General features: G+C 38.6%; 1 long non-coding RNA gene across 1 annotated transcript in view; it reads left to right on the top strand.

The window, feature by feature from the left end:
- The window catches only part of LOC309813791, a 527,028-nt gene that overhangs the window by 425,460 nt on the left and 84,767 nt on the right, over nt 1-16,801 (top strand). The gene's annotated exons all lie outside the window — the stretch shown is intronic.

Below are 16,801 nucleotides of genomic sequence, written 5' to 3'. Positions count from 1 at the left end.
TAATATTAGTTGTTTGTGTCTTCTTTCTTTTTGTCAGTCTTGCTAGAATTTTATCAATTGTATGATTTTTTTCAAAGAAACAGCTTTTTGTTTTATTGATTTTTCTATTGTTTTCCTATTTTCAGTTTCACTGATTTCTACTATTTTTATTATTTCCTTCATTCTTCTTGAGTTGGGTTTATTTCACCCTTCTTTTTCTAGTTTCTTGAGGTATGAAATTTTATTATTGATTTCAGACCTTGCCTTATTTCTGATGGATGTAAGCATTCACTGATAAAAATTTCCCTCTCAGCACTGCTTTAGCTACATCTCACATATTTTGTTATGTTGTCCTTTGCTTTCATTAAGTTCTGTGTATTTTTAAATTCCATTGAGATTTCCTTTGTGACCTCTAGATTATTTAGAAATGTGTTGTTTAATTTACATGTTTAGAGATTTTCTTATTGTCCTTATGCTATTGATTTGTTTGTTTGTTTTCCATTATACTCAGAGAACACACTCTATAGTTTCAATACACACCGTATGTTTTCAGTAGTTTCAAATTTGTTGAGCTTTGTTTTATGGCTCAGAATATGGTCTATCTTGGTGAATGTTCCTGGGCACTTGGGAAAAAACATGTATTTTGCCATTGTTGGGGGAGTGTTCTATATGTGTCATTTAGGTCCTGTTTGATTGTGTTGTTCAGATCTTCAGTATCCTTGCTGATTTTCTGTTTAGTGGCTCTATCAGTTTCTGAGAGGGATGTTGAAGTTCCTAATTATAATTGCAGATTTATTTATTTCTCCTTTCAGTTCTGTCATTTTCTGCTTCATGTATTTTGACACTGTGTTGTTTGATGTATACATATTTAGGGTTATTATGTATTCCTGCTGCATTGATTCTTTTATCATTATGTAATACCCTTATGTTCCTCTTTGTTTCCAGAAATTGTCTTGAATTGTCTTGAATTCCAGAAATTGTCTTGAAAATTGTTTGAATATTCTTTATCTGATATCAATGTATATTTTTTTCCTTTTATTTTCAACATACCCATGTCATTAGTGAGTTTCTCTGAAACAACATACAGTGCCTCATTTTTTTATCACTCTGCCAATCTCTGTCTTTTGGTTGATATATTTAGACCATTTATATTTTAGGTAATTAATGATATATTAATGCTTAAGTCTGACATTTTATTATTTGCTTTCCGTTTGTTCTTCTGGTTCTTGTTTCTCTGTTTCTCTTTGCTTCACTTTTTGTGTTGCTTGAACAGTTTTGGGATTCCATTTTAGTCTATTTCAGATGTTTTTGAATGTCTTTATTCTATGGGTCTATCTATCTGTCTATCCATCTGTCAGTCATCTATCTTATCTATGATTTATCACAGCCTGTTGGCATCAGTATTTTACATCCTTTAGTGAAGTGTGGAAACTTCTTTCCATTTAGGGTCTTCCACACTTTTAAATACATTCTCATGAGTATCAGATGGTATAATTTTTGTTATAATCATTAAATATGACATAAATGTCATGAGGAAAAGGACAGTCTATTTATATATGCAGTTCTTTCCATTGTTCTTTCTTTTCTCCTAAAGTTCCAAGAGTCTTTCTTTTGTTATTCCCTTTCTGTGTGAAGACTTTCTTTAGCAAGAGTAGATCTGCTAGTGACAAATTCTTTTAGTTTCTCCTTCATCTGAGAATGCTCTTATTTTCCCTTCATTCCTAAAGGATAATTTAGCAGATGAAGAATTTTGTGATAGAAAGTTCTTTTCTTTCAGGACTTATGACTTTCGTATAGCCTCCAGAGTTTCATAAGGGAAATCCACTGACATCTGAGTTGATGTTTCCCCCTAATTAATGCATTATTTCTCCTTGGCTGCCTTCAAGACTTTTCCTTTGTCTTGCATTTTCTGAAATATAATTATGATGTGTCTTGGTATGGATTTCTTTGGGTTTATCCTATTTCGATTTGCTGAGCTTTTTCAGTCTGCAGGTTTGTATCTTTTCCAACATTTAGGAAGTTTTCAGCCATTATTTCTTTGAGTAGTCTTTCACACCCATTTTCCTTCTCTTTTTTTTTTCCTGGGAATGTGATGAGATGAATGTTGGGTTTTTTTATTGTTCTCTCACAGGTCACTAGGGCTCTATTCATTTTTTTTTTTCAGTCTATATTCTCTTTATTGTTCAGATTACATGAATTGTATTAATCAATCCTAAAATTCACTGATTCTTATCCTCTGTCATCTCTGCTCTGTGAGGTTTTTCTTTGTTATTTTACCTTTCATTTATGTCATTTCCATTTGGTTCTTATTTAAATAACTTCTATTTCATTGACAAGATTTTTTAAGTTATTTCAAGAGAATTTGTAATTTATCTTCAAGTGTTTTTATCATGGCTGCTTGAAAACTTTTGTCAGATTATTACATCTGATTAATTTCAGTGTTGGCATTGGTTGCTTGTCTTTTCTTAGTCAAGTTTTCATTTTCTTGGTTTTTAGTATGACAGGTCATTTTCAGTTGTTGTCTGGATATTTTGTCTTATGTTAGAGGACTCTGGGATCCTATTTAAATCTTGTTTTACTAGAAAGTCACCCTGTTTAGATTTATCATGGAGTTCCCGACTGAGTTTGTGGGCTGTGGTTCCATTAACAGTTTAATTTTAAAGCCTTTGCCATGTTATTTTGGCCTGTTTGACTTATCTAATGCTGCTTGGGCTCTCACTGGTCTCTTAATGGTATGTATGAGGAAGCAACAGGCGTTTCCCCAGTCTAGGCCACCGGGTGTCTCTAGGTGAAAGAAGGCAGTCCAGGGCCTTTAGGAAAAAGGGGCTTCCTGAGCCAGACTTGTTGTGGCAGGATCCCCCTACTAGTGCCTCCCAGCTGCCCCCCACGGTGATTCTGGGCAGAGGCAGGAAGTTTTAGGCTCTTGGAGACAAAAAGACTTTCCAGGCCCTGCTGACTGTGTGGTTGGGTTCCTTCTGTGGTTCTACCCGCCCACCCTTCTTTCCCTCGTGCAAAAGGGAGTTTCAGGCTTCTGGAGGCTTTCCTGGCCAGGTACTCGTTCTGACAGGATCTTCTCTGCTGTGGGGTACCAACAGTGCTTCCCAGGCTGGCCTGCTTATGGTGGTGGGATCGCCTTACAGGGGAGTCACAGGCTTTGGGAGCAGAGAGGCTTCCAGAACCCAGTTGCTTATATGGTGTCTCTTGCTGTGCTCTGTGGCAGCCTTGGAGTCTCCCCCAGGAGACTTCTTCCCATCCATCCCCCTTGCTGATTTGGCTCAGCTCACCTGCTGTTCCTTCATATTCTTTCCTGGGGAGGAATGGCCCTACTCAGGCTGCCTTCTGATGCTAGGTTGGAGGTTAGGAAATGCTGGGCCTGGGTTGCCTTCTTCTGTTGGGTGCTGCTGTATTGCTCCTCCAGTCTTCAGGTCCCAAACTAGTTCACCTTCTTCTTACCAACTCTCAGAGGTCTCCTTTAGTGGCCTCTTGTTATTTCCAGCATGAAGAGTGGGCACAAACAGACCCAGGCCATCTTGTCTGGACCACAAGCCCAAGGTCCATTTTATACCTAGGGAAGACATTTCAGTGAAGGAAGTTGTGGAGGAAAGTGGAAGACTCCACAGTAGACAGGAGATGAAAGTCATGGAGCCCTTTTTCTTTAGAAGTCATGGGAAGCTGAGAAAGTACTCTAGGTCAGGGGTCCCCAACCCCTGGGCTGCGGACTAGTATCAGTTCATCTGCTGCTCCCCACATTACCACATGAACCATCCTTACCCCCCTAACCATTCTGAAAAAACTGTCTTCCACAAAACCGGTTCCCGGTGCCAGAAAGTTTGGGGACTGTTGCTCTAGGTGATACACACGTTCAGCTCTGATTGAGAACACTTTCTGATACAGCCAACTGTAAGTCTTCTGTATTTCTTCATTAATTCTGTTTCCAAATGGACATGTATAATGATACCCATACTACATTTTGTTTCTTCTTGTAGGCCATTGCTCTGCTTTTGGCATGACTTGAGATTTAAACCCTTGAAGAAATCTATTGTAGAATTTGGATTATTTAACAGTAGATGAATTGATGGAATAATAAAAGGGCTAATGGTGATTACTTGATTGAGCTTACAAAATTTTATATCTGCATATGAAGAGAGATATTCACATATAATTTTATTCCCAATCCCTTGTGGTATTCTGAGAGCTTTGTTTTAAATTGTATGTAAAAAAATTATTTTATTATGATAGTTAAACAACTGTGGTATAATTATATGTGTACATACAGAATCCATTAGTCCAGTGGCTGTAAAAGTGAGTGTCAAATTGGTTCAAGATGGTGGAGTAGAAGGACATGTTCTCACTCCCTTGTACGAGAGCACCGGAATCACAACTAACTGCTGAACAACCATTGACAGGAAGACACTGGAACTCACCAAAAAAGATACCACACACCAAAGACAAAAGAGAAGTCACAGTGAGACGGTAGGAGGGGCGCAGTCACAGTAAAATCAAATCCCATGACCACTGGGTGGGTGACTCACAAACTGGAGAACAGTTATACCACAGAAGTCCACCCACTGGAGTGAAGGTTTTGAGCCTCATGTCAGGCTTCCCAACCTGGGGGTCTGGCAACAAGAGGAGGAATTCTCAGAGAATCAGACTTTGAAAGCTAGTGGGATTTGATTGCAGGACTTCGAGAGGACTGGGAGAAACAGACACTCCACTCCTGGGGGGCACACACAAAGTAGTGTGCGTGTGAAGACCCAGGGGGAAGGAACAGTGACCCCATAGGAGACTGAACCAGACCTACCTGCTAGTGTTGGAGGGTCTCCTGCAGAGGCGAGCGGTGGCTGTGGCTCACTGTGGGGACAAAGACAGTGGCAACATAAGTTATGGGAAGTACTCCTTGGCATGAGCCCCCCCAGAGTCCACCATTAGCCCCACCAAAGAGCCTGTAGCCTCCAGTGCTGGATCACCTTAGGCCAAACAACCAACAGGGAGGGAACTCAGCCCCACCCATCAGCAGACAAGCAGATTAAAGTTTTACTGAGCTCTGCCCACAAGAGCAACACCCAGCTCTACCCACCACCAGTCCCTCCCATCAGGAAACTTGCACAAGCCTCTTAGATACCCTCATCCACCACAGGGCAGACAGCAGAAGCAAGAAGAACTACAATCCTGCAGCCTGTGGAACAAAAACCACATTCACAGAAAGGTAGACAAGATGAAAAGGCAGACGGCTATGTACCAGATGAAGGAACAAGATAAAACCCCAGATAAACAACTAAATGAAGTGGAGATAGGCACCCTTCCAGAAAAAGAATTCAGAATAATGATAGGGAAGATGATCCAGGACCTCAGAAAAAGAATGGAGGCAAAGATCGAGAAGATGCAAGAAATGTTTAACAAAGACCTAGAAGAATTAAAGAACAAACAAACAGATGTGAACAATACAATAACTGAAATGAAAAATACACTAGAAGGAATCAGTAGCAGAAAAACTGAGGCAGAAGAACAGGTAAGTCACCTGGAAGACAGAATGGTGGAATTCACTGCCGTGGAACAGAATAAAGAAAAAAAAAGAACGAAAAGAAATGAAGACAGCCTAAGAGACCTCTGGGACAACATTAAACACAACAACATTCGCATTATAGGGGTCCCAGAAGGAGGAGAGAAAGAGAAAGGACCCAAGAAAATATTTGAAGAGGTGATAGTTGAAAACTTCCCTAACATGGGAAAGGAAATAGCCACCCAAGTCCAGGAAGTACAGAGGGTCCCAGGCAGGATAAACCCAAGGAGAAACATGCCAAGACACATAGTAATCAAACTGACAAAAGTTAAAGACAAAGAAAAATTATTAAAAGCAACAAGGGAAAAACAATAAATAACATACAAGGGAACTCCCGTAAGGTTAACAGCTGATTTCTCAGCAGAAACTCTACAAACCAGAAGGGAGTGGCATGATGTATTTAAAGTGATGAAAGGGAAGAACCTACAACCAAGATTACTCTACCCAGCAAGGATCTCATTCAGATTCGATGGAGAAATCAAAAGTTTTACAGACAAGCAAAAGCTAAGAGAATTCAGCACAACCAAACCAGCTCTACAACAAATGCTAAAGGAACTTCTCTAAGTGGGAAACACAAGAGAAGAAAACGACCTACAAAAACAAGCCCAAAACAATTAAGAAAATGGTAATAGGAACATACATATTGATCATTACCTTAAATGTGAATGGATTAAATGCTCCAACCAAGAGACACAGGCTCGCTGAATGGATTCAAAAACAAGACCCATATATATGCTGTCTACAAGAGACCCACTTGAGGCCTAGAGAGACATACAGACTGAAAGTAAGGGGATGGAAAAAGATATTCCATGCAAATGGAAATCAAAAGAAAGCTGGAGTAGCAATTTTCATATCAGACAAAATAGAACTTAAAGAACATTACAAGAGACAAGGAAGGACACTACATAATGATCAAGGGATCAATCCAAGAAGGTATAACAATTATAAATATACATGCACCCAACATAGAAGCACCTCAATATATAAGGCAAATGCTAACAGCTATAAAAGAGTAAATTGACAGTAACACAATAATAGTGGGGGACTTTAACACCTCATGCCAATGGACAGATCAGCCAGCCAGAAAATTAATAAGGAAACACAAGCTTTAAATGACACAATAGACCAGGTATATTTGATATTTATAGGACATTCCATCCGTAAACAGCAGATTACAGATTACACTTTCTTCTCAAGTGCACACGGAACACTCTTCAGGGTAGATCATATCTTGGATCACAAATCAAGCCTCAGCACATTTAAGAAAACTGAAATCATATCAAGCATCTTTTCCAACCACAGTGCTATGAGATTAAAATTAAATTACAGTGAAAAAAAAGTAAAAAACACAAACATATGGAGGCTAAACAATACGTTACTAAATAACCAAGAGATCACTGAAGAAATCAAAGAGGAAATAAAAAAAAATACCTAGAGACAAATGACAATGAAAACACGATGATACAAAACCTATGGGATGCAGCAAAAGCATTTCTAAGAGGGAAGTTTATAGCAGTACAATCCTACCTCAAGAAACAAGAAAAATCTCAAACAATCTAACCTTACATCTAAAGGAACAGAGAAAGAAGAACAAACAAAACCCAAAGTTAGTAGAAGGAACAAAATCATAAAGATCAGAGCAGAAATAAATAGAAACAAAGAAAACAATAGCAAAGATCAATAAAACTAAAAGCTGGTTCTTTGAGAAGATAAACAAAATTGATAAACCTTTAGCCAGACTCATCAAGAAAAAGAGGGAGAGGACTCAAATCAATAAAATTAGAATGAAAAAGGAGAAGTTACAACAGACACCGCAGAAGTACAAAGCATCATAGGAGACTGCTACAAGCAACTCTATGCCAATAAAATGGGCAACCTGGAAGAAATGGACAAATTCTTAGAAAGGTATAACCTTCCAAGACTGAACCAAGAAGAAATAGAAAACATGAACAAACCAATCACAAGTAATGAAATTGAAACTGTGATTAAAAATCTTCCAGCAAACAAAAGTGCAGGACCAGATAACTTCACAGGTGAATTTTGACAAACATTTAGAGAAAAGCTAACACCTATCCTTCTTAAACTCTTCCAAAAAATTGCAGAGGAAGGAAAACTGCCAAACTCATTCTATGAGGCCACCATCACCCTGATACCAAAACCAGACAACGATACTACAAAAAAAAGAAAATTATAGACAAATATCACTGATGAATATAGATGCAAATATTCTCAACAGAATACTAGCAAACAGAATCCAACAACACATTCAAAGGATCATACACCATAATCAAGTGGGATTTATCCCAGGGGTGCAAGGATTCTTCAGTATACGCAAATCAGTCAGTGTCATACACCATATTAAGAGCTTGAAGAATAAAAACCATATGATCGCCTCAGTGGATGCAGAAAAAACTTTTGACAAAATTCAATACCCATTTATGATAAAAACTCTCCAGAAAGTGGACATAGAGGGAAACTACCTCAACATAATAAAGGCCATATACAACAAACCCATAGCAAACATCATTCTCAGTGGTGAAAAACTGAAAGCATTTCCTCTAAGATCAGGAACAAGACAAGGATGTCCACTCCTGCCACTATTATTCAACATAGTTTTGGAAGTCCTAGCCATGGCAATCAGAGAAGAAAAAGAAATAAAAAGAATACAAATTGGAAAAGAAGAAGTAAAACTGTCACTATTTGCAGAAGACATGATACTATACATAGATAATCCTAAGGAGGCCACCAGAAAGCTGCTAGAGCTAATCAATGAATTTGGTAAAGTTGCAGGATACAAAATTAATGTACAGAAATCTCTTGCATTCCTATACACTAACAACGAAAGATCAGAAAGAGAAATTAAGGAAACAATCCCGTTCACCATTGCAACAAAAAGAATGAAATACCTAGGAATAAACCTACCTAAGGAGGTGAAAGACCTGTACTCAGAAAATTATAAGACACTGATGAAAGAAATCAAAGATGACATAAATAGGTGGAGAAATATACCATGTTCTTGGATTGGAAGAATCAATATTGTAAAATGACTGTACTACCCAAAGCAATCTACAGGTTCAGTGCAATCCCTATCAAATTACCAGTGGTATTTTTTACAGAAGTAGAACAAAAAATCTTAAAATTTGTGTGGAGAAACAAAAGACCCCGAATAGCCAAAGCAGTCTTGAGGGAAAAAAATGGAGCTGGAGGAATCAGACTCCCTGACTTTAGACTGTGCTACAAAGCTACAGTAATCAAGACAATATGGTACTGGCACCAAAACAGAAATATAGGTCAATGCAACAGGATAGAAAGCCCAGAGAGAAACCCATGCACATATGGTCAACTAATCTGTGATGACAAAGGAGGCAAGGATATACAATGGAGAAAAGACAGTCTCTTCCATAAATGGTGCTGGGAAAACTGGACAGCTACATGTAAAAGAATGAAATTAGAACACTCCCTAACACCATACACAAAAATAAACTCAAAATGGATTAAAGACCTAAATGTAAGACCAGACACTGTAAAACTCTTAGAGGAAAACATAGGAAGAACACTCTTTGACATAAATCACAGCAAAATCTTTTTTGACTCACCTCCTAGAGTAATGGAAATAGAAACAAAAATAAACAAATGGGACCTAATGGAACTTAAAAGCTTTTGCACAGCAAAGGAAACTGTAAACAAGATGAAAAGACAACTCTTAGAATGGGAGAAAATATTTACAAGTGAATCAACAGACAAAGGATTAATCTCCAAAATATACAAACAGCTCATGCAGCTCAATATTAAAAAAACAACCCAATCCAAAAATGGGCAGAAGACCTAAATAGACATTTCTCCAAGAAGAAATACAGATGGCCAAGAGGCACATGAAAAGCTGCTCAGCATCACTAATTATTAGAGAAATGCAAGTCAAAACTGCAATGAGATATCACCTTACACCAGTTAGAATGGGCATCATCAGAAAATTTAGAAACAACCAATGCTGGAGAGGGTGTGGAGAAAAGGGAACCCTCTTGCACTGTTGGTGGGAATGTAAATTGATACAGCCACTATGCAGAATAGAATGGAGGACCTTAAAAAACTAAAAATAGAACTACCATATGACCCAGCAATCCTACTACTGGCCATATACCCAGAGAAAACCATAATTGAAAAAGACACATGCTCATTGCAGCACTATTTACAATAGCCAGGTCACAGAAACAATGTAAATGCCCATCGGAAGACGAATGGATAAAGAAGATGTGGTACGTGTATACAGTGGAATATTACTCAGCCATAAAAAGGAACGAAATTGGGTCATTTGTAGAGCTGTGGATGGACCAATGACTGTCATACAGAGTGAAGTAAGTCAGAAAGAGAAAAACAAATATTGTATATTAACACATATATGTGGAATCCAGAAAAATGGTACAGATGAACTGGTTTGCAAGGCAGGGATAGAGACACAGATGTAGAGAGCAAATGTATGGACACTAAGGAGGGAAAACAGGGGTGGGTGGTGGGGGTGGTGGGGTGAATTGGGAGATTGGGATTGACATGTATACAGTGATGCGTATAAAATAGGTAACTAATAGGAACCTGCTGTATAAAAAATTAAAATTAACTTGAAAAAGAAGTGAGTGTCCTCATCCTTTGGGAAGAAGATATTAGTATTTCTATGTCTATTTATTTTTATCTTTTTGTTATTTAATTTATATTTTGTGTCTATTTTTAAATGTCACAGTAAATTAGAAGAGCAGTACATATATAATATTTTTACATTATATAATTTTGGGCACTGATAGTGTGTTGTAAAATGAAAATAATTTAGAGATTAGTCCTTCAGGAAACAGAAAATTATCAAAATCTGTTGCATAAAATGTTACTTAGTTTGGGGGAATTTACCCCAAATTATTTATAAAATCTTTCTGTTCAAGTGACAAGAGGCAGAATGTTCAGAATATTCATGTTTGCATAGAGCCTCAGAGATGGAAACCTTTTTGAAGTTGTGCAGAAGAGGAAGACGTCTGCCTGGATGAGGCAAAACTTGGATCTGGAATGCAAGGGAGCACATTTGCATGATTTAACAGAGGAAATTGGCTGCTGCTGCCCGCAGTGGGTTCTAAGTTGTCTTTTTAAATCACTTCCCTTTCTTCACCTTTACTCCCTAAAACCCTTCCTCTGCTTTACTATTTCTTTTTCCATAGTACAGATCACCTGTTAACATACTATATGATGTATTTGTATTCATGTTTCTTGTGTGTTGTCAGTCTTCCCCACCCCCCAGCTAGAATCTAAGTTCTGTGAGGACAGGCGTCTGCCTGCTTTGTTTATTGATGTAAACCAAGCACAAAAAATAGTGCCTGAGTCAAGTGGGAATTAAGTAAATATTTGTTCAGTGATCAATAGCAGAGTACTCGGCTGGCCTATAGGTTTTAGGATTTAGTGGTTTTTATTAACTATTGTAACTAAACTTGTCTGCAGTTAATGTTACAAGATTAGGACACTTTTCTGCTTTCTTTATCAGCATAAACATAAACAACATTTGGAGATAAGATTTTAGACCCAATATGCTAGCTAGAAGGTACTTTTGAAAAAAAACCCCAAAATATTAGTTGATTTGCTTTCTTTGTCCAATATGTAAAGTATATTTCTTTAAAAAAACTTTACACATATATTGGTGTGTATATACACACACATATAAGTTTTAGGTATACAGCATAATGATTATATAATCATTATGCATATATAACATTGACATATAACATTATATTAGTTTCAGGTGTACAGTGTAATTATTTGGTGTATGTATATGTTGCAAAGTGATCACCACAGTAAGTCTAGTTAATGTCCGTCACTATATATAGTTAAAAATTTTTTTTCTTGTGATGAGAACTTTTCAGATCTCTTAGCAACTTTCAAATATGCAATAAGTATATTCTGTTTTTGACTTAGTGCAGTTAAGTGGGACGAGTGGCTCTGAGTCTTAGAAACAAAGAATCATATTTAAACAGTTGAGCTGAATAAGACTTCTCAGTGCTAGTTGATATAGAGCTTTCTTGAAAACTCCACCCCCGATTAGGCCCACCTGGCTCCCATCACACTGGTATGGTGTGCAAGCATGGATCTGTGTTTAAAACATATGGTATCTTTTCCACTTGTCCATGCATTTCTTTCTAAATGCCTTTCATTGCCTCATTTGTCTTTCTGTCTTTACTATCCAAATAGGTTATAATTACAGCAGAAGATTTCTAAGTAGCTAGAGTCGCATCTGGCTGCCTACTGGGCATTTTGGAAAGAGGCTGGGGAGGAGTCATTCCAATATTAGAGTTTTATTTTCAGAGGATTAGAAAGCTTTTCAGTTTCAAGACTCCTTCAATATGAATATTATCTTCGGAGTGAGCACTTTTTAATTATTTATGTGATTAGTGATTAGCTGACCATCTGCTGAGAGGAAGACAGTGAGAGGACAGTAAACAAGGGTGGATTCAGGCGAAAGGAATGAGAAACTCTTGGAGAAAGTGGACACATGTTAAAGAGAACATTACTTATGTTTTGTTTAGGTTTGGGGTCGGGCTGGCTCTGTGAAGGAGTGGATTGTTTTCATTTTATTTCCATTCATCCACTATGCTTTACAATGCATGTCTTATTTAAGTGTTGAAAGTGACTAGTGACTTACTACTTGTTATCACTGGGCAGTGATGCGTTGGTTCTGGTATTTGATAGAGTCTAGCAAGGGCTCTTGAGTGTACTTATTTCTGTGATGTGCTATAGTAAGTTAATATTTTTGATGAATTCTTGTACAAAGTTGATGAAATACAGGAAAATAAAGTTCAGATGCTTTTGGACAGAACCTTAATTTATCTCCTGTCTTCTCTCTGACTTTCCAGTCATTGATTTACTCATCCAGTCCCATGTTCTTGGATGCCTTTTTGACTCTTAGGCCTGCTTCATTCCCTCTGTGTAGTCAAGCCTATTTCTTTTCCTGTATCTCTCACATCCTCTGCTGCTTTTTGCTTGGCAGATTTGACTTTTCTTTGATTTTCTTTTAGTGTCATAATATTCCAAGCTGTTTCTGGACTGCTGCTTTTTCTCCATCAGCCCCACACTCCCACTACCCCCTCAGACCAGGTTAATGTTTCTGTTTTCCAATTCTGGACATACTTCCCTCTTGCACTAAAATTTCCTGGTTTCCTGCTGCCTTGTTGAATAAATACAGGCTCTCCAGATTGGCATAAATGATCTTCCACAATGCATAAACAATCCTTACAAGATTTTCCCCATAACAGTAATATATGTAGAATACAGTAATGTATATAGCACATAGTGGGAGCATAATAATGAGAGACATTACATGTCTGTTAAAAAAAAATGAGCATTTCTTGTGTTTTGGTCAAACTTGATTAGTCACTGATACCTTATAATGCTGTATGTATTAATATCTCAGTTCCTTTTGCCCAGGATATAGGAGACACTTATGATTCTAAATGAATTGACAGATATGCTGTCTTCCTGTTTTTGCGTATCAACATCCCATCAGCCTTTCAAAACTCCATCATGAAGCCATCACAACTGTGTCACTCCAAAAAGCTTCCTGTTCTCACAACCAGGTGTCTCCTAGCTGTACTTCAATTCACTGTAGCACTTTGTTTGGTGTCGCCTCTTATACTTACTTTTCTTTACCATATAATATAGTAATTTGCGTGTTTATGTCACCCTCTCTTTCTCCACAGCTTGAGAGCCAACTTCTGGAAAATGGAGATTTTTTTTAAACCTCAGTTTAAATCTTTATTGTATCCATGACACGTGATTTACTCATCTGTGGGGTCAGTGAACTTCAAGGGTTTTTCATTTGTTTGTTTCCGTTCGGTAACCTCTGCTACTATTCTTGCTATAGCAGGGTCGTTTCTTCAAATGTAATCTTACATGGAAATCTGTAAAAGAGGAAAAAAATAGACTCACTCTGGTTGGCAGGGGAGTGAGTGATTGTTATATCCTTCCCAAATACCCTCTTTTCAGCTACCCCTTGCTGACTCTACAGAACACCTAGGGCTCTGCTCAGTATTGTCTGAAATCTACAGTATTCAGTTTATATGTCACGGTCAAGCAGGGAGAGGCCTTTCAGTCTCACCTCCTCCGTTGTTTATCTACAGCCTTAAATTTGTGCTCGGAATAAACTTTGTAAGAGAAGAATACGTGAAGATGTGTGTGGGCTCGTGGTGAACGTGTGTTTCCTACAATTGCATTGTCCCCCTTATTGCCCAATTTCCCCTCTGATAAATACCATCCTCTCGGTTGGAAATATCTAGACATTGAAAGAAAGAAAGTTAAGTGGGTAACACAATAGAATTAGATGTTTGCAGCAATAAGTGACTTAGAAAGTGCATACGTGTTTTTCCCATAGTCTTCTGCCTTTTGAAAGAAGAAAGCGCAAATACGAGGAAGCTGACATTTTGCATGCATGCGGGAACAAAGGGAGAGATGGATAGATTGGTTTGGGGCAGAGTATTCTGTTGTGTTCTGAAAGGTTTGGGTCATCACAGCCAGAGGCAGGAGCAGGACTCAGACAAAAATAACCCTGGCTATGAGGGGAGAGGTTGGTTTTGCTGGACTGTGTCCCTATACGTGTATGAAAAGTTTCTTTGCATGACAGAAGAAAATTGCCTTGAGTTCTGACCTGAAGAGGTGCCCAGTTTTGTTCATCTCTAGAACTATGGCAACTCAATTAGTAGCAGCAAAAGAATACTCCTCATACAAAGGACAATTTCAGAAAAAGAGGAGAGAAGAGGAAATAGAAGTAAAAGAAGAATATGAGGTGATATTTGCTCTTAGGGTATAAAAATTAAAGCATGTATATTTGGGTCTTCACCAAATATAGTATTCTAATAGCATCTCATCCTTCATGACCCGTCTTTTTTTTTTTTTTTTTTGTATTTGAAATAATTTTTATGAGATAAAGTACAAAAAAGAATTCAGTTTCTTGAAAGAATATTAGATTACTATTTTTTCTTTTGTTATTTTTTCCAATAATGCCATCCATTTAATCTTTTTTTTCACTTTAAGCATAAATTTTATTTAGAACGCTTTCTAAGTGACCTAAAATTTTTTTAAAATTAGTTTCTGCTTTATAACAAAGTGAATCAGTTATACATATACATATGTCCCCATATCCCTTCCCTCTTGCGTCTCCCCCTCTCCCACCCTCCCTATCCCACCCCTCCAGGCGGTCACAGAGCACCGAGCTGATCTCCCTGTGCTATGCGGCTGCTTCCCACTATCTATCTACCTTACGTTTGGTAGTGTATATATGTCCATGCCTCTCTCTCGCTTTGTCACAGCTTACCTTTCCCCCTCCCCATATCCTCAAGTCCATTCTCAAGTAGGTCTGTGTCTTTATTCCTGTTTTACCCCTAGGTTCTTCATGACATTTTTTTTCTTAAATTCCGTATATATGTGTTAGCATACGTATTTGTCTTTCTCTTTCTGACTTACTTCACTCTGTATCATGACCCGTCTTTTACTCACTTTCTCTCTTCTGTATTTCCTTCCTTCCATCTTCTTCTTCTTTCCTTCCTCTTCATTCTCCTTCCCTTCTACCTTTTTTATTTCGTCTCTATCAGGATGTTGGATGAAATATTTCCCATTGACTGTTGTCTAGGAATTCCTGCTAAAGCCATAAAGATGCTGCAAAACCAGCCTGGCGACACCACTGCCAGGAGAGCTGGCAATGAGATTGGCCCTCATCCCAGGTTGTTTTGAGGCAGTTGAACAAGCTGAGCTACCCTAATCCAGTCATGTCTCTCCAGTCTCACTAGAAACTAAGTCTATGAGGAGGGTTTTGCAATTCAGGCACCTAGTAGGGAATGTTTGTAAGGCTAACTACCTAATTATTGACAAAGATAGTTCTCATGGTTCTGAAAGGAGGAAAGAATGGTATCTCACTCAGATTAATGTCTGTCTATGAATCCAACTTTCTAATCTACTCTGTGTTCACCAGGTGGAGAATTGTCCAGAGACCCCAGGATGGGGTCACATGCACACCAGTATTATTGCCATTCAGTTGTTTGGAGTGTCTGTGGTGCATGGCTTTCCTATGGGTCAGCTAGTAGGTAGCTGACCTTAAGCCAATTCATTTTCTCCAGGAGGGTGCTTGCAGAGTGAGGGAAACAGACAGACTGTGGAGAATACTGCAGGTGGCTGAGCTGTGGGGTGCCAGAACATTTCCCTTGGTTAAAAAAAACAACAACTATGCAGTGGGGTATCCCCAACTTGAAAATGTCCTGGAAAATCACAGGGGTGCCCCACAAGAGAGACACTTGTCACTCAGGGGAATTCCAGATCACTCCCTCTTGGCCATGGGACAGCTACAATAGCACCATGTAAGTCAGTGATGTCAGAGGTTTTCCATCTTATCACCCTCTACCCGCTTCCAACATGGCCAGAGGAATGAAGATCCAGAGAGTAAGGGAGAAGAATCCTTGCAGAAACGGTCATATCTGCTTTCCCTGGTAGGTCCCCTGGGCCTCAGTAGGGGAGGGGGAAACATTAAATAGGCTGAATACGAGGTGGACCTGAAACTTGACCGGACTGAACTTGTTAAACCCAGTGTGACCAGAGCGTATGGAATGTGTGCAAGATGATGCCAAGGAGATGGGGATGCGGTTGAGCACGGCTGAAGACAGCCAGTGGAGGAGGATGAAGCCAGTTCACGTTTGTATCCACTATGGCCTCAACCTTTGTGGCCCTCAGAGGTTTCATATGTTGAAATCCTAACTCCCAAAAGTGATGGTGTGTGTTCATGGGTGGAGCCTTTGGGAGGTGATTAAGTTATAAGGATGGAGCCTCATGAATGAGATTTAGTGCTTTTATATGTGAGAGAGCTCCCTCGTCCCTCCACCCACGTGAGGATCCAGTAAGAAGTGTGCGACCGGAAGAGGGCCCCACCTGACCACGCTGTGGAAACCGATTTCTGTTGTTTACAAATCTATGATATTTTGTTATAGCAGCCCAGAAGGGCAAAGATGGTATCCTAATAAATTTTAGACAGTTTGGTAAACCTCACACTATTTCGGTACATTACAGTTTCATAGCACTTAATTGTCTGTTGTAACACTGTGAAAATTGGCTGACAGTACGTGGCTGGTTTTCATAAAGAATCCCGAGAATTCAGTCTTCTCGGTAGCATGACCAGCACGATTAATAATTATCTAATTCTTTGATTCTAATAACCTGACCCAGAATAATTTGCTGTGATGCTAAAGTAAGCTGTTAATG

The sequence above is a fragment of the Mesoplodon mirus genome, assembly GCF_964341445.2.
Source record: "Mesoplodon mirus genome assembly, chromosome: 12".
NCBI classification, from domain to species: domain Eukaryota; kingdom Metazoa; phylum Chordata; class Mammalia; order Artiodactyla; family Ziphiidae; genus Mesoplodon; species Mesoplodon mirus.
Note: the sequence above shows the minus strand (reverse complement) of the source record. Positions and strands in the feature narration are given on the sequence as shown.